Source organism: Prionailurus viverrinus, chromosome B1 (assembly GCF_022837055.1).
Source record: "Prionailurus viverrinus isolate Anna chromosome B1, UM_Priviv_1.0, whole genome shotgun sequence".
Classification (NCBI taxonomy): domain Eukaryota; kingdom Metazoa; phylum Chordata; class Mammalia; order Carnivora; family Felidae; genus Prionailurus; species Prionailurus viverrinus.
The window spans coordinates 36,058,183-36,081,697 of record NC_062564.1 but is presented as its reverse complement, the minus strand read 5'-3'; positions in this window follow the sequence as shown (position 1 = coordinate 36,081,697).

Sequence of the window (23,515 nt, the reverse complement as noted above, 5' to 3'; positions counted from 1 at the left end):
TTCTATTCAGCTTGGTTATTTTTTGAGAAGGATATGAAATAACTTCTTGTATTTTTAAGGAATTGGCATACAGTGTGGCTTTCCCAGGCTTGTCACAAATTAAGAACTTGATCGTTTATGGAAGTTCCTTTTGGGTGTCATCAAATAAAATATTTAAGGCTGTAGTGTTAGTATGCTATAGTGATTGACAATGTATTTCAAAATACTCTGTTTCACATCATCTGAGGCTCCTTCTCTGGATTGCTTTAACTGAATACATCTCTCTCACAAGTGTTTGTTGCTCTACTTTGAAGAAATAAGATTTCTATTTCCTGTTTCTTCCCTTCTGTTTTCCCTAGTGAGGGTGGGACTAGAGATGAAATTTCTCATTTTCTCCCCAAATATCATACATTTAAAAGACATTCTGCTGTAGGAAAGCAGTTATTTATTGACTGATTGCTGTTTGTTCAATACTGTGTTAAATGTCACGGTCCCAGACCCTAAACAGCTTTTGAGGAATGCAGGGAGCACTCAGCATCATTCTGTTGTATTGGTACAGTTTATCACTACGCTAGATTAGAGGGATTCTGTGTCACCCTTCAAATGTAAGGTATATTTATGTGTGGATATGGGAACAAATCACCCATTTGTGTTATTAATTTAGGAAGGCAAAGTCTAAAACTAAATACAGTAAGTTCCTGTTAGTGTAAGAACATATTTTCTGTGTGTAGAAACAGGTGTTTGTGTCTGTGGGCACACACACATAGCTATGCAGGTATAAAGAAAAGTTCAGTGAAGATAAAAACAACTTTTACAGTGGTTGACGCTAGAAGAAGAAACAAAGGATTAGGGTAGAGGGAAGATACTCTTTTAAAATCCTTTTTTACTGTATGAATTTTTAAATCACATGCATAGAATTCTTTTAAAATAGTTTTAAAATAGCAAAAAAAAATGTCATGGGAAGATAATTTATAAACTCATTAAATAGTAAGGCAAAAAAATAGTAAGGCAGCATATAAAGTGTAAAAATGTGTGTTGCTGAGTTCAAAGTTGTACTAAAGAGCTCAGTTTGATCTGAATATTCAAAAAGGCTTCATGAAAGATTTAAGATGAGTTGATAAGGCTAGTAGAAAAGGGAAATGCTGTAGACAGAATGTGTCTGGATATCAGCAGAGCATTTGATAAAATCTCTCAGAACATTGTCATAGACCTTAGATAATTGGCTAACATGAAATTTAATACAGTTTCAGATATTTGTTGAATCTTTGAGTTGAATAACTAGTTGCATGACCATAACAAAGAGTGCTATTTAATGGACCATTGATAGCTAGGTACCAGGCCTGTCTTAAGGTTCAGGGCTCTGACCATGGGCTTATTGTGTTTAATATTTTTACCAGTAACTTAGTTAAGGACATTCAGTGTGCATTTATTGAATACCTCCTAGGTTCAAAAATCAAAAGTAATTAAGGGGCTGCTGGGTGGCTCAGTTGGTTAAGCGTCGTACTCTTAATCTCAGCTCAGGTCTTGATCTCAGGGTCCTGAGTTCAGGCCCCACATTGGGCTCCACTCTGGGCATGAAGCCTACTTTAAAAAAAAACAAAAACAAAAAAGTAATTAAGATAGTTCCTATTTTTTAATCTGAAGGGTTAATAAAATGATCATGTAGGGACGCCTGGGTGGCGCAGTCGGTTGAGCGTCCGACATCAGCCAGGTCACCATCTTGCGGTCCGTGAGTTCGAGCCCCGCGTCGGGCTCTGGGCTGACTGCTCAGAGCCTGGAGCCTGTTTCCGATTCTGTGTCTCCCTCTCTCTCTGCCCCTCCCCCGTTCATGCTCTGTCTCTCTCTGTCCCAAAAATAAATAAATGTTGAAAAAAAAAAATTAAAAAAAAAAATGATCATGTAAACAAATAACTGCTGGAATATAAATTTAATAGGCTGTTTATATACAGGGTGAAGGGATGTATTGTTTGATAATAAGAACTAGAAAGATCTCAGTATATTGACTAGAAAAATTCTCCAAATCTAACAAGATAAAATTTTATACAAGTAAATGTAATTTATTTATACAAATTTATACAAATGTTTCTATATCTACATGTAGATATAGAAAAACTACATGAGTATAAAATTGGAGCGATCTAGCATAACATGTTTGGGGGGAAAAACAGGACTTCTGAAATTTCTAGCAGAATGGCAGGGTACATTACTTAACATTCTTCTACACGACACTCAAAAATGCTTAGTAAAATGTTAAAATAATTCTTTTTAAATACATAGTATTTACTTACTTTACATACTTACACCAAAAAAGTAAGGAAAATCCCTTGGGAGCAAAAATGAGTAGGAAGATAGTGTGCCCTTTCCTGTTGTATGGCAAACTAATTTTTCTGAAGTACCCTGTCACTATCACATAAGTAGATCTGTTAGAATTTGAATAAGCATTAACAGGCTTCCAAGGAGTAAGGGGAATCTCCCAAGTCCCCCCAGCCCTATTAATTAATTTTGATGAACCCACTCAAACTGGAGTGTTGGGAGTGAGTGTTGATGTGAAAGTCACTCTAGAGTCAAATGCCAAAACCAAACAACTGTTCCTACTGCAAAATGAAGAAACTAACACTGGAATTTCTGCGTTAAATCCAGGACCCTAGGAAACAGCTAGAGTTGTTAGCAGTCCCTGGCCACTACTAGCAGAAACAAGGAAACAGGTACTCAAAATTTCCATAGATTTACATCGACCAATTATGAATTTATATTATCCCACACACAGAAAAGTCCCCTGTAAGTAAGCTTGAGCAGAAACTAGAAGCAGCAGTTTTCGATTACTCTGTCCTCCCCTCCCTACCCCTAGATACTTCACAGATACTGCAAATCATCAGACAGAAAATTAAAACAAACTACATATGAAATACTTAACAAAGCAATAAATTTTTTTGAGTTTATCTATTTTGGGAAAGGGAGAGAGTGTGCGCACATGAGTTGGGGAGGAGCAGAGATAGAGGGAAAGAATCCCAAGCAAGCTCCGTGCTGTCAGTGCACAGCAACATGGGGCTTGATCCCTTGAACTATGAGATTATGACCTGAGCCAAAACCCAAGAGTCAGACGCTTAACCAGCTGAGCCACCCAGGCGCCCTTGAAGTAATGAAATTTTTTTTTTAATGTTTATTTATTTTGAGAGGAAAGGGTGCATGCAGGCTCCAGCAGGGGAGGGGCACAGGGGGAGAGAGAGAATTCCAAGCAGGCTCCACACTGTCAGCACGGAGCCCAACATGGGGCTTGATCCCACAAACCATGCGATAATGACCTGAGCCAAAATCAAGAGTCAGATCCTTAACCGACTCAGCCACTCAGGTGCCTCAACAAAGTAATGAATTTTTTTTTAATGAAGCAAAGAGTGATCATCAAAAATGACAAGATACATTTGACAAAAAAAATCAAGTAGAGTATAAGTTTAAACATGTAACCATTGACATTTTAAACCCAGTGAATAGATTAGTATATTAGACACAGTGAGGAAGAGAGAGAACTGGAAGATCTGAAGGTATTATTCAGAAAACAGCACAGGGAGACAAGTACCGGAAAAATATGAACGGTTAAGGGACATGGAGGACAGAATATCTAATATCTACAAGGAGAGAATGGAAGAGAGACATCTCAACTGCAACCAGGAAGCCAAAAGATAGTACAGAGAGAAATAAATGTCACCTTAGAATTGTATCCCCAAGAAAAGAATCTTTCAAGAATGAAGGTGTGGTCAGTCATTTTTAGATAAACAGAAACTGAGTTTACCATCAGTAAGTCTTTACTTTAAAAACTTCTACAAAGGACCATTAAGAAAGAAAATATACAATAAGAAGAATTTGTTTATGTGAGAAGTAAAGGTCAGCAAAGAAATTGGTAAATATAAGTAAATCTGTACAAGCATATGAAATGATAGTAATCTAATTTTTAGGACTAAAAAGCAAAACCAAAATAATGAACAATAATAAATATAGGAGAGAACTGATCATAGTTCGTGTTCTAAGGCCATTGTGTTATTCAGGAGGAGGGATGAATTATTGCCTAACTTGGGACTTTTTAAGAGTGAGATAACTGGTATTGAGAAAAATAGATTTCAGAAACTAGCAAAACAAAAAAAAATTTTTAATCCAAAAAAAAGGAAAGAAAAAGCAGAAAAGTAGGACAAATAAAGTCGAAAGGAAGAAGGAAGAATGAATCCAGGGTACATTAGTAGTCACAAGTACTAAGTAATCTCAGTTAAAATCTGATTGTTCGAGTGGATTAAAAGTTATAAGGGGCCCTTGGGTGGCTCAGTCAGTTAAGTGTGTAACTCTTGGTTTTGGCTCAGGTCGTGGTCTCATGGTTTGTGGGTTGGAGCCCTGCACTGGGCTCTGTGCTGACAGTGTGGAGCCTGCTTAGGATTCTCTCTCTCCCTCTCTCTGCCCCTTCCCTGCTGACTCAGTCTCTCTCAAGATAAACATTTTTAAAATAATAGTAATATAGGGGCGCCTGGGTGGCGCAGTCGGTTAAGCGTCCGATTTCAGCCAGGTCACGATCTCGCAGTCGGTGAGTTCGAGCCCTGCGTCAGGCTCTGGGTTGATGGCTCAGAGCCTGGAGCTTGTTTCCGATTCTGTGTCTCCCTCTCTCTCTGCCCCTCCCCCATTCATGCTCTGTCTCTCTCTGTCCCAAAAATAAATAAACGTTGAAAAAAAAAATTTTTTTTTTAAATAATAGTAATATAAAAGAAGTAAAGCTTGACCACCACTCCCACAACATATTCACTTCCAATGGCTTTTAGATCTAAAAGTGAAAGTAAAAGAAACAAAACTTTTTAAAAAATAGTATAAAAGAATAGGTTTGTGATCTTAGGATAGGAAAAGATTTGTTAAACAGGGCAAGCAAAATATTAACCATAAAGGAAAATAATGATAAAATGGGCTGTATTAAGAACTTCTCTTGATCAAAGACACCATCAACAGTGAATCTACAAAGTAGCAGGAGAAACTTGTAACAATAACTGGTTAAAAAAAAAAGCCATTGGAAATCAAAAAGTCACTAAATAACAAGATTCAGCTCCTGTACTTGTATGCACCTAATGAAATAGCTTCAGAACATATAAAGTAAAAACTAATAAAAGTATAGGGCAAAATTCTAAATCTATTATCATAGTAAAAAGTCACTCAGTCATTGATAGGGCAAGAAGCCAAAAGGAATAAAGCTACAGAAGATATGAGCACAAGTTAACAGGTTGGATTTGATGGACATACACAAACACATTTTTCTCAAGCACACATGGAATATCTGCAGAAATGAACAAGAATCGGGGCACCTGGCTGGCTCAGTCCATAGAGCATGGGCCTCTTGATCTCAGGATTGTGAGTTTGAGCCTCACACTGGGTGTAGATTACTTTAAAATAAAATCTTTAAAAAATAAGAAGAAGAAAAAGAAAAAGAAATGAACGAGCATAAAACTGGAGTGGTAAGCAGGCCCTGTAAGCCCAGAAGAATGAGCATGATGGATGTGAAAACCAGAGACCAGGGGTTTGTTTCGAGTAGTGAAAATAGTTTTAGAATAAGTAGATTTCAAGTCAGATTTGTTTACCAACTTTGTAATCGCACTCACCCTAATATATTGATCTAAAATTGAAATCAAGAGGCCCCTGACTGGCTCAGTTGGAAGAGTATACAACTCTTGATTTCAGGGTTGTGAGTTCAAGCCCCACATTGGGTGTAGAGATTACTTCAAAATAAATAAAAATTTAAAAAAATAAAATTGAAACCCAGCCCTTAATTAGAAACAGAACACCAATTTCAAAGTGCTCTTTGAAGGTTTTGTTTTGTTTTGTTTTTTGAAGGCATTTTAAAGTATTATTTTTATATACTGGGTTGAACCACATAAAACTGCCATTTTTCCAGGAATGATTGGATATTTGGCATTTTCACATGGCTCAGGCTAATACAAGGTGAGGAAATGAGTTTTTCTGGGTTTGTTTTGGGTTTTTTTTTGTTCATCTCTTCCAGAAAAAAATGAGTATTTGTAAGCCAGAATTCAACATCCTATCAAAAGCATCTGTGCCAAGATCTTCCTGAATTTTAATATTTTATATTTCAGAAGATGTCTCAGGCTCTGGTAATGACATGTTCTCAGACTGGAAGGATATGGTGGGATTATTTAAAAGAAAACATCTGACTCCTCCAGGGATCCTTTAAAAAGCCAGTACCCTAGAGAGTATAGGTACTGAATGTGTGATCTCATATGTAATTGTTTGAGTCATCACGAGGAAATAACCTGGGCCTGGGGACTTCTGGCAACAATAGCAAATGAAGGGTCCTGAGATAGGAACAGGGTTCCAAAAGTTCCCACAATTCAAAATAATTCTCCAAAGTTTGGCTAATCTCTGTGTTCCAAACTCAAGGTGCCCCCTGCTTCTGATTTCTATTTAACTGTTGAATTACACTTCTCAGAAAATCTCATACATTGACACACTAGTTCCAGAAATTAACATTCTAGGCAAAATGAGTATGTTATTCTCACTCTGTGAAGTTTAATTTCCACATTTATAATTAAGTGGAAGACTTTTCTTCCTTATGTAACACAGACTTTCCTGGCTTAACCAACTTTTGTTCTTGGGGATTTAGTTGTTGCTCCAGTAACTATAAAAGGCTGACCCGGACATTATCCTTAGGTCATTGCCTGTCATTGCCTTTCTCCAAAGCCTACATATTGAATAACATGAAAATGACAAGCAACTATGACATTCTTGCTGTATGCTGTACTTATGAAAGTTATATTTGCGCATTCATTATGCCAAAGTAGTTACAGACAGGTTTGGCGTTTGCGATTTAATTGGTTAAAAGCAATGTGATGGGGACGGGGACAGGGATGGAGGAAGCAGTGTGGTATAAAAAGTAGTGTTAACTGTGGCTTTAAAGGCTTCAGGACTTCCTTTCCCCCTGTGACAGCTAAGGTGTCTCAGCTGCTGCTCTTAACTCTGCCAGGAGTCCCATAAAGCTTATTCATGCCAAGGGCAGGGTTCTTTAAAAGCTCTCCACCTCAGTCTTTGAGTCTCACTGTCATTTATTGTTTAGTCCTAAACTTTACTGAGCACTGTTGATTATTTTTGATAGGGAAATGCAGACAGAACTTTCATTTATTACAGTTTGGAAAGTCTTTTAACTTTCTGAAAATGTACAGTTAAGGAGCACTTTGCTTTAAACCTAATTACCAAAGTAGGAACAGAGATTTAAGTTCCAGAAGGTAATTTTAAGGTCATTCTTACTGGGATTTAAGTTTGGCTTGGCTTGGTTTAGAATTTAAACAAACAAACAAAAAGCATACATATTAGATAGGTTTGCTTTTTGCCTTTTGCTTATTAACTCCTAAAATATTTCTGTTTCCTGTTGGGCTGACTGGATTCAAAGTCATTTCACATCCATGGGGCGCCTGGGTGGCGCAGTCGGTTAAGCGTCCGACTTCAGCCAGGTCACGATCTCGCGGTCCGTGAGTTCGAGCCCCACGTCGGGCTCTGGGCTGATGGCTTGGAGCCTGGAGCCTGTTTCCGATTCTGTGTCTCCCTCTCTCTCTGCCCCTCCCCCGTTCATGCTCTGTCTCTCTCTGTCCCAAAAATAAATAAACGTTGAAAAAAAAAATTTTTTTTTAAGTCATTTCACATCCTTAGAAGTAGTTTCTTTAATCTCATTTGTTTCACAGGCTCTTATGGACATTTTCAAAGAAACATTTACCTTGAGATTTAATTAGCATTAGTACCATTCTGTGAAGAAATATTTCATGTTCCTAAACTACAGGAGTTGATTTTTGTTCTTCTAAAAGGAAGAGTAAACTGTTCTCCCCATCAAATAAGAAATGTTGGTGAGGTTATGTTGAGAGGCTTAGGTTACATCATGTCTGTTTCTGGGATTACTACTGTTTTTAATTTCAGCTGCTAGATTGTCAGCTTGGTTTCAGGTTATCTTTACCAGCCTACAAATGTTACATGGACTTTCTTTGGAAGTATCTTGCAATAGGCCCTTGTTAATTTCCAAAAACAAAAAAACACAGCATTTGTTGGATGAATTATGCATGCTTACAGTATATACATACATATTCCCATTTCTTTTTTGGTAACCTTTAAATTAACTCATGTAAAGTTTATATTTGCCTTTTACTTTTAAAAAAATGAGAATAACTACCAACAGGATTTTAATATCCTAACTTTGTATAGAAAATGAGACATGTATAAGTACATAGCACAAGGATTAACACACATTTGATAGGTAACCAGCCAAGGGATAGTGTTTCCCTTTTGAGGTCCTCATGTGTGTTGTCTTATCCATAGGGAATCCTTATTAGGAGTTGTGAGTAGATGTGCTTACCTCGTTGGTTAACTCACTTTCTAAACATTTGGATCATTTTTTCACGTCTCTATGAAGCCTACCTTAACTACCCTACTGAACTCTGTAACCTTGCACCTCTTATACCTCCATCCCATGTATACTCTCTTCATCCTCCTTTCCTTGCTTCATTTTTTTCCATAGTATTTATCACCTTCTAACATACCCTGTAGTTAATGTATTACGTTTATTATGATTTGTCTTTCCTCACTGTAGTGTCACCTACAAGAGTGCAGAGGTCTTTGTTCACTGATGTATCTCAGGCATTTAGAATAGTGCTTGGCCCATAGCAGGCACTCACATATTTGTCACTGAATGAATGGAGCCTGTTTTCTCTGTGATCAAATAGAGGTATCAAGTTGGGGAACTTCCCCTATCACATAAATAGTCCTAAAGCAGAGCTGCCCGTGAAACCTCCAGTTAAAACCCTCCTTTCCTGACTTTCAAATTCAGTGTTCTTTTCTTTAGTCTGCCATTCTGCTCGTGTAGTTAAAATATTGGTGCAGCCCTCCAGCATTTGATCACATTTGGAAAAGCCAGTAGCCATATAGATGTGTTATCAACTGTTTTGTTTCTGTCTCCAGCTACTCCTAATGGTTTAGAGCTTCGTGTTCTTATCCCAGTATTTTTGGAAAATTACTTTTGAAGAGTATTTATGGTATTTATGGTACTGGAACTTACATTAAGATCTTATGTTAATTATGAGTATATAAAGTGTACAGTTAACTGTGAGTCCTGTGTTGGCTGTGAAAGAGAAGATCCTGATGCTGTTTGAACAATGAGAATCCTTAAAGGTGACAGACACAACAATCAAGATAGGAGTGACTGGCAATAACCCAACCCACTCTTAACAAATTTAAATAGAAATTGATCGGGGCGCCTGGGTGGCGCAGTCGGTTAAGCGTCCGACTTCAGCCAGGTCACGATCTCGCAGTCCGTGAGTTCGAGCCCCGCGTCAGGCTCTGGGCTGATGGCTCAGAGCCTGGAGCCTGTTTCCGATTCTGTGTCTCCCTCTCTCTCTGCCCCTCCCCCGTTCATGCTCTGTCTCTCTCTGTCCCAAAAATAAATAAACGTTGAAAAAAAAAAAAATTAAAAAAATAAATAAATAAATTGTTCAGTATCATCCCCCCAGTGTTAGAGTTCCTCCTTGGTATTAGTAACCTGTTTAGCAAATGTCACTTGTCTTCTTTTCTAGGATATCAAATGCCTTTCGCCCGCCTATTTCTTTTGAGAATTTAGCTCAGAAAACACATACCAATTTAGGATGTCAGAGGTGGTAAAATACCACTAGTTGTTTCCTGCAACAAGTTTGTGATGAAGACATCAGGGCTGTCCAAAAATAAGTTTATTGGTATGTTGCACACATTACTTTTTTTTTCTTAGTTGCACATTTTGTTGTTTGCATGTGACAAATCCGTGAAAATTTACAATAACCTTGGTTGTTCAGGTGAAGCGAGTATTGTTTTGGTTTTTTAAAAACTGAGACAAATGGGTGATTAAACTGCAGAAATTTACAGAGAAAATATTTTCAGTTGTTGAAATGTACCAGAATTGTATTCAGAATTTTGAAAGGAGGACAGAAAATGCTATAGAAAATAGAAGACCCATAAGACAAACCAAGATATATTTTGCTGATCTTTTCTATATGTATATAATATTTGGGTGGTAGGGGGTAATAAAGGAAAGTAAGTGTGCACACCAGTGGGGCAGGGGCAGAGAGGGAGAATCCCAAGCAGGCACTGATAGTGCAGTGCCCCAATGCAGGGCTCAAACTCACAAACCATGAGATCATGACCTGAGCCGAAGTCAGCCACTTAACTGACTGAGCCACCCTAAGCGCCCCACAGTAAGTGATTTTAAGTGAGCATTCCTTTGAAATGATCTTATAAATCTAACTTTTAAAGAGTTTTCCTACATAGATCCTCTAGCAGAGAATATTTTTTTACAGATAGGTACAGTATGGATTCTAATTTAGATCTGTAGAGGGGTGCCTGACTGGCACAGTTGGTAGAGCATGTGACTCTTGATATAGGGGTCATGAGTCTGAGCCCCATGTTGAATATAGAGCTTACCTAAAATATTTTTAGGGGCACCTGGTTGGCTTAGTATGTTGAGCATCCAACTCTTGATTTCAACTCAGCTCATGATCCCAGTGTCATGGAATTGAGCCCCACATCAGGCTCTACCCTGAGTTTAGAGCCTGCTTAAGATTCTCTCCCTCCCTCTCTTTCTCTCTCTCTCTCTCTCTCTCTCTCTCTCTCTCTCTCTCTCCCTCTCCCTCTGCCCTTCTCCCCAGCTCTCTCCCTAAAAAAAATAATAAAAAATTTAAAAATTTTTTAATTAATAAATTAATTTAGAGCTGTCAACTACATCGTCGTTGAACATGAATAGTGGTGTTGTAATGTCTGTGTATTAAACTAGAGAATTTTAACCATTTTATTGCTCTGTCAGATGAAGAGGGTGAAAGCTAGGATATAAAATGTCATGTTTTATTACAGAACATTGGTTAGTAAACCAGACAATATTAAAATAAAATTTGAGGAGGGAAAGTAGCACTTTTTAAACTGTCAAATTAGATTTATTTTTAATAGACTGTATATTTTAACATACTTTGTACAGTATTTTTAGGTTTACAGAACAATTGAGGGGAAAGTGGTTCCCACATACCTTCTTATCCTTTCCTGCACGGTTTATCTTATTAACATCTTGCATTACAATTGATGAGCCAGTACTGATACATAATGATTAAAGTCCACTGTGTTGTACATTCTATAGGTTTTCACAAACATACAGTGACATGCATCCATCATTACTGTATCATACAGGGTAGTTTTGCACTCCAATATTCCCTGGGCTCCCCGTATTCTTCGTCCCTCTCTACCCCCCAAACTCTTGGCTGCAACTGCTCTTTTTACTGTTTCTATAGTTTTGCCTTTTTCTGAATGTCATCTACTTGGAATGGTACAGATGTAGCCCTTTCAGATTGGCTTCTTTCACATAGTAATATGCATTTAGGTTCTTCCATGTCTTTTTGTAGCATGAAAGCTCATTTCTTTTTATCCCTGAATAATGTTCTACTGTCTAGATGTACCACAGTTTATTTATCCTTTCACCTATTGAAGGACATCTCAGTTGCTTCCAAGTGTTGGCACTTCTCACATACAGGTTTTTGTGTAGACATAAGTTTTCAACTCCTTTGGGTAAATACCAAGGAGTGCAATTTCTGGATTGTATGGTAAGAGTATGTTTAGTATTATAGGAAACTGCCAAACTTCCTTCCAAAGAGGCTGTACCATTTTGCATTCCCACCAGCAATGAACGCGAGTTCCCATTGCTCTACATGAACGCGAGTTCCCATTGCTCTACATCCTTGCCAGCATTTGGGGTTTTCAGTGGTTTGGATTTTAGCCATTCTAATAGATATGTAGCAGTTTGTCATTGTTGTTTTAATTTGCATTTCCCTGATAACATATAATGTGGAGCATCGTTTCATATGCTTATATGCCATCTGTATATCTTCTTGGTGAGGTATCTGTTCAGGTCTTTTGCCAAATTTTTAATTGGGCTGTTATTGTCAAGTTTTAAGAATTCTTTGTATATTTTGGATACCAGTTTTCTCAGATATATGTTTTGCAAAGATACTTCCCAGTCTGTTTCATTCTTTTAAGCAAAATAGATTCTGTCTGTAAATTCAGTTCCTCTTAGCCATGGAAATTCTAAAAACTAGCAACATAAAAAGAAGGGGAAAGCCCTAAGACTCCTGAAGTTCCCTGAATACCAAGCCAGTCACATTTATTTGGATAGCCTGTTAAGAAAACTAAGTGTAAATGCTTTAGTCTAAAATCACTTTTTATTTAGTCATTGTAATGTTTTACAGTAAACAAAGTTTGGTGACCTGGTGGCCTAAGATAATTGGTGATTCTGTGTTTGATCCCTTTCTTTGCTTTATTATATACAATTCAGCGTTGTTTTTTTTTAATAAGTTTATTTATTTAGAGAGAGAGCGGGCAGAGGAGCAGAGAGAATTCCAAGTTTCTATAAGTTTATTTAGAGAGCAGGGGAAGGAGCAGCAGAGAGAGAGAATTACAAGTTTTTGTAAGTTTATTTATTTAGAGAGAGCAGGGGGAGGGACAGAGAGAGTGAATTCCAAGCAGGCTCCACACTGTCAGCACAGAGCCTGACTCAGGGCTCAAATGCACAAACTGTGAGATCGTGACCTGAGTTGCAATCAAGAGACACTTAACTGACTGAGCCACCAGGTGCCCCTACCATCAGTGTTTAAATGGCACTTTTAATATTTTTTTTTATTTTTATGTTTTGTTTTTTACTTATTTTTTTAGTAGGCTGTATCCAACATGGGTCTTGAACTCACAACCGCAAGATCAAGAGTCATATATTCTACCTACAAAGCCAGCCAGGCACCCCACTTTTAATATTTTTAAATGATTCTGTACAAAATATTCCCAGTACTCTAAAGTTTGAATCTTATACCAAATTGATATTAAGAACACAAAACTAGAGGCACCTGGGTGGCTCAGTTGGCTGAGATCTGACGTCAGTTCAGGTCATGATCTTGCAGTTCATTGGTTAGAGCCCCATGTCAGGCTCACTGCTGTCAGCTTATCAGCGCAAAGTCCACTTCAGATCCTCTGTTCCTCTCTTTCTGCCCCTCCCCTATCCTCTCGTGCTCTCTCTTTCTGTCAAAAAATAAATAAAACATTTTTAAAAAGAACACAAAACTAAAATAATAAATGTACACTGGCCAAACAGCATGCTTCTATAGTATAACTTAATAAAGAACTCAAAAACAAATCACTCTTGGAAACCAGGACTAAATAAAGTGAAATTCTGTACAACTTTCATAGTTTGGCTCCTTTAACCAACAGGCTATCTTGTTTGACCATGCTTGCTATATGGTAAAAATCATTATTAAATTTATAAGGAAAAAATCTGATGATATCAGGAGACATTATTATTCCAACTTAAATTGTTAGAGACATGGTTTAACACTCTGAACAAGAGTACTGAACTATTATAGGATTGTTCTCCCTGTGTAGATGTGCTCTTAAAAATGAGGTTTTAGGGGCGCCTAGGTGGTTCGGTTGGTTGAGCATCTGACTCTTGATGTTGGCTCAGGTCATGATCCCAGGGTCATGGGATCAAGGCCCATGTCAGGCTCCATACTGAGTGTGGAGCCTGCTTGGGATTCTCTATCCCTCCCTCTAACTCTCCCCCCCTCAGGCTCTCTCTCTCTAAAATTAAAAAAAAAAAAAAAAATTTAGGGGTGTTTGGGTGGCTCAATCGGTTAAGCATCTGACTCTTGATTTCAGCTCAGGTCATGATCTCACGATTTGGGGGTTTGAGCCCTGCATCAGGCTCTGCGTTGTCAGTATGGAGCCTGCTTGGGGTTTTCTCTCTCTCACTCCCTCTCTGCCCCTCCCCTGGCTCTCTCTCTCTCTCTCTCTCAAAATAAATAAACTTTAAAAAAAGATTTTTTTTTTTTATTTTTTTTTTCAACGTTTATTTATTTTTGGGACAGAGAGAGACAGAGCATGAACGGGGGAGGGGCAGAGAGAGAGGGAGACACAGAATCGGAAACAGGCTCCAGGCTCTGAGCCATCAGCCCAGAGCCCGATGCGGGGCTCGAACTCCCGGACCGCGAGATCGTGACCTGGCTGAAGTCGGACGCTTAACCGACTGCGCCACCCAGGCGCCCCAAAAAAAGATTTTTTTTTTTTAATGAGGTTTGAGAGGTGCCTGGTTGGCAACTCTTGATCTAGGGGGTTGTGTGTTCAGGCACCACATTGGGCATAGAGCCCACTGGGGGGGAAAAAAAGAGAGGTTTTAGGGAGATGGTAATATAGCAAAAAAGCTAATTTAAAGGTATGTTGTTTTATACTGTAGATTTGGGTTCCCACATGGCTGGGGTGTTGGCTTCCCTTCGTAAGGTGATCTGCTTGGCCTACATAGTCTACTCTCTTAGCCATTTTCATAGCAAAGTACATTGTTTTGGTCTTTCAATACTGTCAGCATGACAGAATCAAGTTCCATAAAAGGCATTTGAGAGACAAACAACTTTATGTATAAAGAAATTGAAGGTGGCAAAAACCAAGTATATTGTTCCTTTTTTTTCTTATCGTAACTCCATTTATAAATCATAGGGTGCAAAATGTTTATGCCTAAAGCCTATTACAGATTTTTTAAATGCTGTGAGTAACCATACAATGCAGTATTAATTTCAAAGCCATCCTTTAATGTTGCACAACTGCGTTTGTTCTTAGAATGTTAGTTTAAAATGATTACATAGCTCTATAGAAAAACTTTCCTAAGTTTAATAGAGAGTTGTTACTTTGTCAGTGGAGGGCTCTTCCACTTCAGTGTGGATTAAGGTGAAATCTTAGCATAAGAATCCTTACCCAGGTATTCTCAAGGGATCTTAGTGATGTCTTCTAGAAGAAGACGTGTTCCTTGAGCCACTTTGCTTGAATAAGGCCTGGTTGCTTGGATGGACAGCACAGTTATCCTAAGATCTCCCTTCCCCATCCCTCCAGGGATTTCTTTGATGTCTCTGCAGCTTTGGGAGTTCCCATTTTCTACATTCCATGCTTACCTTTATATATGGGATTAGTCTTATTTTGATATGAAGCACTTTCTTTCCATAGAAGCACCAGTGATAGGTTGTTGGGGCTTACATGTTTGAAATAGCTTTGTTCCACCCTCACCCTTGATTATTTGTTTGGGGTAGGTTTGAGGTTCTGTGTTGATCGTTTCCCTTCGGAATCTTGCAGATGTTGTTCTGTTGGCTTGTTTCTGGTGTTGCTTTTGTGATACGCAGAGCCATCTGATTCCTGATGATTTGTGTGTGACCTGGCTTGGGTTTTGTTTTTGTTTTCATTTTTTGACCCACCAACTCGTATCCCCCTCACCCCCTGGGCAGCTTGTAGAATCTTCTTTTCGACCTCAGGTTTCTGAAGCTTCACAGCAATGTGCCTTGGCTTGATTTTCACCTGTGATGCTGGGCATTTGGTAGGCCCTTTCCTTCTGGCAGCTGATGTTCTTCAGTTCTAAGAAGTTAACTTGAATTATTTTGTTGATAATTTTCTCTCCTTTACTATCCACTCCTGTTACTTGGATGTTGGACCTCCAGAACCTGGTCTCTGATTTTATCTGTCTCTCTTATTTTCCATCTCTGTCCTTTTATTCTACTTTCTAAGAGACTTTAACTTAATTTTCCAACCCTCTGATAGAATATTTTCTCTGCTATCATATTTTTAATTTCTGAGATCTCTTTTTATGCTCTTTGAATGTTTCTTTTTTAGAGCATCCTGTTTTTATTCCATAGTTGCAATATATTTTCTTATCTCTTTGGTGAGCTTAATATTTTTTCTACCCCCCGCCCCCATCTCTTTTTTTTCTTTTTCTTCAAGTTTCCTTCTCCCTGCACAGCTTCCATTTGTTCTATTGGCTTTTTGTTTGCTTGTTTAGATCACTGGTGTTAAAAGATAAACTGAGGCATCTTAAAACTTGCAAGAGTTTATTTGGGCAAAAATTAGTTCAAATTGAGCAGCATCCAATCTAGAAGACAGAAAGGAGCTCCCAGTTACTGCACAAAATAAAAGACTTCGAGGTAAGAAGGAAGTGGGAACAAGGAAGTCATAGTAGGCCAAAAAAGTGGATTGGTTATTGCAAAGTTACTTTCCTTTAGGGGATGGCAGGGGTCTATCAGGCAGATTACCTGACTAGTGCTGATCAGATGATTTCCTGATTGACTGGTTTAAAATTCCATTCCTGGGAGAGTCAACCTGTAATTAAGTCTCAGTTTGGTGACATGGGACTTAGCATAAACGACTGCATTTTGGGCCTATTGTCTTGTTTTAAATACTGTCGTCCATGTTAAAGGCCTTCTTTAGGTTTCTAGTAATTTTTGATTATTTGCTCATAATCAAGGTTAAGAGACTACAAAGCTAATTGGAAATTCTGAGTGTGGGAGTGAGGCTTGTTTGCTTGAAGCATCATGGGGAGGATCTGACTGTGCCATTTGTTGGGTAATCCCTATATCGTTTGTCTTTAAGTATTGCCTTTCTTGGGGAAAATCTTCCCAATTCCTGCCTAGAGACTGTTGTCTGGATGCTGGCATTTCTGGGTTGAAGAAACCCAGGAGAGGAAGATTCCATAGCATTCTGTGTCCTTGTGGCTGTATAATTGACCTCTTAGCTACATGGTGCCCATATCCTCAGATATGCTTTTGACTGGCTTGCTGTCTTCCATTCCAGAGAGAGAGGGTCAGTCATTTAGAGGCATGGGGTGAGTGAAAGTGTCTGGAATCTAACTTATCAAAAATACTAAGACCCCAGTAGTGTTGTTTTAGTTGGGCTTTGGGATGGAACAAAATTAGATGTGTGGTCAATCTGCCATTTTAACCCAAAGTCCCTTTAGAAGCTTTTAAAAATCAGGCTTAACCATTTATACAAGACATTTTTATGAAGCTCCGATTATGTGCCAGACACTTATGCACACTATCGTCTTTTCCATCAAGTGTGTTCATTACTGCTCATTAACTAAAATCACAATGCATAAATAATATAAAGGCAGTTTCAGCAAACATTTGAGTCAACTGTGCAAGAATTCAAGTTTTATAGACATTAATATGGAAGCTATGTAAATTAAGAAATGTCTCTGTTTGATACAAATGCCTATAACAGTGACAATATAGTTTTCTTTCTATGGGGAAACATGTACTGACTACTACCTAATGTGCCAGAAATACCGTTGGTCCTCATTATTCATGGTGGTTCTATTGTCTGAGTCACCAAGAACACTGAATTCACAAATATTGGAACATTGCTCCCAGAGGATATACAGTGTTAGGTTTCTGCTGACCTCTGGTCACAATATTTTCATCAGCCAATCAACCTGTAACCTCGTTTTATTAATGTTTCTGGTTTGTTTGTTTGTTTTTCTCTTTCTGTTTAAAGACACCATATTTAATATGTCTGAGTAAGCTTATCTAACATGAATTTTCACACAGCCTTCTTGGGCTTAGGAACATTAGACCACACTTTAGCACTATGCTTGAGAGCCATTTTAAAGAACAAAATCAAATATGTTACCTATACTTTAATTAAAAATTTTTAAATAATAGGGGCGCCTTGGTAGCTCAGTCAGACTCTTGGTTTTGGCTCAGTTTATGACCTCATAGCTTGCCAGATCAAGCCCCACACCAGGCTGTATGCTGGCAGCGCAGAGCCTGCTTGGAATTCTCTGCCCTTCCCCCTCTTGCATGCTCACGCACTCTCTCACTGTTTCTCAAATAAATAAATAAACATTTCAAAAATTGTAAATAATAAAATACTGTTCTCAAAAGAAAAATAAATGGCAAAAATAAATAACAAAAAGCACAAAACTGTAAAAAGCACATAAAAAGCAAAAAACAAATCACAAAAAGGATGCTGTGTCAAGTGACTCACATTTTTCACAATTCTGTGTATGTCCGTGAATGACCACAAAATTGCCACAAGTATTGATTTTGGGATTACAAATAAATTTTAGCAAGTGGACAAATTCACAGATAAGGAATCCACAAATCAGCACTTATAGCCAACACCCTAGTTACTCTTACTGGGAAAGGCATTTATGACTCCTCTAGAAGAAATAGTGCAGTTTTTATATGCATTTATGCATGAGCTTTTATTTTTTTAATGTTTATTTATTTTGAAAGAGAGAATGAGCTGGGGGCAGAGAGAGAATCCCATGCATGCTTTGTGCTGTCGGCACAGAGCCCAACACAGCACTCCATCTCATCAACTGTGAGATCATGACCTAAGCCAGAATCAAGAGTCAGACACTTAACTGACTGAGCCACCCAGGCATCCCTGTGCATGCGCTTTTAAAATGTTCTTATTTACTTTTAAGTAATCTCTACACCCAACATGAGGGTTGAACTTACAACCCCAAAATCAAGAGTCACATGCTCTACTGTCTGAGCCAGCCAGGTGCCCCCATTGTTTTTAGTAGCTAGTATAATTGATAATAGCCAGTAATAAACTCAGTCATTAACAGTTAATTTACTGAATTTTACAGCCTTGTGAAGTAAATATTTCTATTTAAAAGAAATGAAAACTAATTTGAAAGATCTGAGTAACTTAAGATCTGAGTAACTTATTCATACTCCCATAGCTAGTAAATAGCTATGTATAGTAAATAGAGGAGTGGGGTTTTGTCTGGCATCTAAGGTCTTAATCATTACAGTGTACTGAACCTCCCCTCCAAAAGGATCCTTGTTCTGCTAGGTCGTTGAAGTGGTTTCTGAGTAAAGCTCCCATGCTGTCATGAGAGGGATGTGCAGGAGTGTTACCAGATTGATTTTTTTAAGTGTAATTCTCTCTTTAAGATAATTTGCCCTGTTTTCATGATTAAATTAATTTTAATATTCGCTTACTTTTAAATCTGATTTACTTATATAACTAAAAGAGGAAGAATAGTATATTACAATCACAGAATTTTAGAACTGGGAGTGTCTTTTTAAAATAATATAATAAAATCCACCTATTTTACACATGAGCAGACTGAAGCTTCAGGAGATTAACTTGCCCACACAGTTAATTACGAAGGCCATTATCCAAATTGCTTAAACTCTCAATCTAACTTCTCTAAGTTTTATGTCGTTCCTTGTACTCAAAAGATTGTTTTAACCAGATTCAGCAAAGAGTAACCAGAGTTAAGCCAAAATCAACTGCCATATATGCTCACTACTTTTTAACCTTGACATCCTGTACTGAGCCACTGATATGAGACAAATCTACATTAGAGCAGGGGGAGGAGGCACTCAAAGACACTCAGGCACCTTGGTGAAGGAAAGAGAGCCTGCCTGAGACAAATGTCATCTGATTAGTGACACTTGAAAATGCACGCCCAGTGTTATCAGATCCTTGAATTTTTCGTTGGAAGCTCGAAAAACAGATATTATTATGAAATATTGGCAACTATGTCAAACTTTAAAACCACACTGTAAGACAAAAAGCAAATATGTCCATGGGCCGGTTTGAGGCCACCAGCAGTTTGAGACCTGTACTTAAGAGGATTCAGCTTACACTGCAACTTGAATTCCTGTGCACAGTGAGTGACTATGAGAAGGAACCAAAACCAGAGTTTACTGACAGGCTAAATGAAAATGCTTGAGTCAAGTTTATAAGTCAATAAACCATTAAGTGACCAAGCACAGTTAATCTGTCTGTTTACTTCTTGAAATAGCTTGTTTACATGTGTTTTGGCTGCCTGTTACCCACAGTGCAGAGATCGTCCATGTTTATTACAAGTTCAAATTGATTAGCATTTTGAGGCTAAGTAGAATTTTGCAGTCTCATATGTTAGCAGACTTGCTGTCCTTATCTAATGCCTGCAAGCCTCTGACGTAGTATTATCACTTGCTGGAAATTCATATTTTATCTTGTTTCACAGCAGTAGACATTACACAGCATCTGCAACCAAAGTTTTGCTCAGTAAAACTTAGTACTTAGTACTCTCTTAGTACTCTCAGACATAGAATGTCCCCCAGATGCATCCAGAAGTCTTAGCTTATTTCTTTCTTTTTTTTTTTATTTTTTTTAACGTTTATTTATTTTTGAGACAGAGACAGAGCATGAACGGGGGGAGGGTCAGAGAGAGAGGGAGACACAGAATCCGAAACAGGCTCCAGGCTCTGAGCGGTCAGCACAGAGCCGGACGCAGGGCTCAAACTCATGGACCGCGAGATCACAACCTGAGCTGAAGTTGGACGCTTAGCCGACTGAGCCACCCAGGCGCCCCTTAGCTTATTTATTTCTTGAGAAAATGATGGAAGTTACGGTTCTAAAAGCATGAATTGGTATAAAAGTACAGCATTCTAATCTAAAGTGTAGCCGTCGGTTATGATAAATTTCTGTTCCATTAATATCAGAAAGAAATAGATGAGAGTAAATACCTGGAAAATTATGGGAAAACTGTGGCATTCATTCATCTTTGTTTTAAAGCTTCTCATTGAAGTAGAACACACATACAGAAAATTATACAAATTACACAGTTCAGTGGATTTTCTCAAAATGAACGTGCCTGTGTAACCAGAACCCAGATTAAGAAATGAAATATTTATACTATTGTTGATGGACATTTGGCTTTCCATTTAGGAGTGATTACATTTAGTGCTGCCATGAACATTCTTTTACATGTTTTTTTTTGTTTTGTCTGAGGTGAATTTAGCACACATCTCTGTTAATTATATACACAGGAGTAGAATAGCTAGGTCATAGAGTATACATATTTTGAGCTTTAATAGATAGTGGCCAATTTGCCAGTATGTTTGAACTAGTTCAGACTTCACAATTGTGTATGAGTTCTTGTTTCACATCCTAACCAATGCTAGATCTTGGCTCTTCCTGTTATAAATCATTCTGATGGATGTCTCATGTGGTTTGAATTTACATTTCCTGATAATTGAGATTGAGCACCATTTCTTTTGCTTATTGGCCATTTGGATATTTGTAAAGTGCACTGGCTTTGTAAACTTTTTTCTTTAACTTTTTTTTACATAAAGTTTATTTATTTATTTTGAGAGCAAGAACCAGTGGGGGAGGGGCCGAGGGGGGGGGCAGAGAATCCAAAGTGGGTTCTGTGCTGACAGCAGAGGGTCCAGTGTAGGGCTCGAACTCATGAACCGAACCCTGAAATCATGACCTGGGCTGTAGTCAAATGCTTAACCAACTGAGCCACCCAGACACCCGTCTTTAACTTTTAAAAATAAGTAGTTTGCATATATAAACATTCTCATTCGAGCTAGCTCCTTTCCCTCCATTGACTCCACTGCAATGTATAACATCTTAGAGATCTGCTGATAATATGTGTAAAGCCAGAATGGCTTTGGCCCACAAGATTGCCTTCTAGATAACTTTATAAACAAGAGGAAACTTTGTGTGGAATTTTTTAGGCCATTTAAACTACCAGCATTTGAACTTACAGCATTTCTTGGTAAGAAAGAGTAAAATAAAAGTAATAAATAGAGACATACTTTTTAAAAATTTCATTTTTGGAATAGCCATTTGCCTTTTTGGGTTTTTTAGTTGGTTTTATGAATTCTGATGGTAAACAGAATCAGCTGTTAATTAGTAATATGTTCCTAATTAGAAGAGTTAATTTAGAAAGAATGTAGCTCAAATTTGCCCTTTTAAAAAATATTTATATAGTTGTTGGGGAGGGGGGTGCCTGCTTACAAGTAATACATGGTCATAGTCAAAACTTCAAAAGTTACAGAAATACATAACATAGAAATTGACAGTTTTCCATAATCTCATATTCCAGATCATTGGTGGATTTGTATTCATCCAGATTTCCTTCTGTGAATTTGCTAACATATATCACAAATGATATACCCTACATACAGCTTTGTCACTTGCTTTTTAACCTAACAACTACATGTTACTGCATCTTTAGGAGTTTAAAAGATATCTGTGATAATTGGGTACTCATTATTGATAATAAGAATGACTTATTGAAACGATAAATAATAAATTAGTATATTAATTTTATTAACCTTACTTATAGATGCTTAAAATGGTTCACCTAGCAGTTTCAGTACGCATTTTTTAAAATATTTATTCATTTTTGAGAGCGTGAGCAGGGGAGGGGCAGAGAGAGACAGAGACAACAGAATCCAAAGCAGGCTCCAGGCTCCCAGCTGTCAGCCCAGAGCCTGACCTGGGGCTTGAACCGACAAACCGTGAGATCACGACCTGAGCCGAAGACGCTCAACCGACTGAGCCACCCAGGTGCCCTTCAGTATGCATTTTTAATTTGCTTAGCACAGTGTTTTCCTAGTACACAGAAAAATTCCAACTAAAGAAGATCTAAATTAATGTAGTTTATGAGCAGTTGAAAGTGGCTTGATTTTTTTTTTCAGCAGCTTTTTAAAATATATTTAAGACATCCTAATCAGAATCCAGATGCTGAATTGGTGAATCTACTGTTTTTTATGAGAAATTCACTGGATTGAGCCTGTACTTCACACTTTGTAATAAAATGGTAGTTTCTCATCATTTCAAGTGGTACTGGTGGCTGTCAGATTAAGAATGTGCTCTGCAGAAAACCTGGAAATCTGACTAGTCATCTAAGGGTTATGTTTGTTTGTTTGTTATGTTTGTTTGTTTGTTGTTCAGTACTCAGCACTATTGGGAATGTCATCAAATCCTTCCTAAAAGTGAGTTATCCTAGTCTCTGGAAATCTCCAAGTGAATTCTTTTTAAGCAGTGAGGCTTAAATTTAAAAGTATTTACTGTTAGGCTTTATAAAAAGGAATATTTTACAAATTAAATAAGTTCCAAGGTATTCTGCTTTGTATCTGATGTACAGTCTTCACTTCCTCTAATCTAAAGGAAACTCTTCAGGTAAATCATTATATTCTGAACGTTCTAGTCTCAATTGGTTGCACCTTCTTTGGAAATGAGAATAACAGGCACCTGGGTGGCCCAGGCGGGTAAGTGTCCACTCTTGGCTTCAGCTCAGGTCGTGATCTCACAGTTTGTGAGTTCAAACCCCATGTCAGGCTCTACAGTGGTAGTGTGGAGCCTGCTTGGGATTCTCTTTCTCCCTCTCTCTCTGCCCCTCCCCTGCTCATGCTCTCCCTCTCCAAATAAACTTTTAAAAAGTGAGAATAAATGAGCTGCATTTTCTCTATTCAAGTTTGAAAGGCTTTATAAAATAATACTGTTGCTAAATATTAATGAAGATATATTCTTTCAGTACCTTCATCTTAACCATGTGGTCTAGGTTTGGGAGTTTGCCTCGCGTTTCTAGTACTTTGCTAGTGGAAGAACCCTTCCAGTCTTGTGAAGTATTTTACCCATGTTTGCTTTTCTGTTCCAATGGGACCAGATGGAAGTTTCTTTGTGGATTATACATTTGGCAAACTCAGGAATAGAAAATAGGCATTCTTCTCTGGAGGCTTTTCTGTGACTGAACTGGCATCATGTAATAGATGTCCTCAGTAAAGCTGGTGGGTGGGAGAAGGTTTAATACAGCTGTTACTGTGCAGAGGGAAAAAATGCTGTGATGTGTTGTTGCTATCCTAAATGTGAAATTTAATAGCTGATCAGATAATTGCAGGATAAATTGTTTTATTCA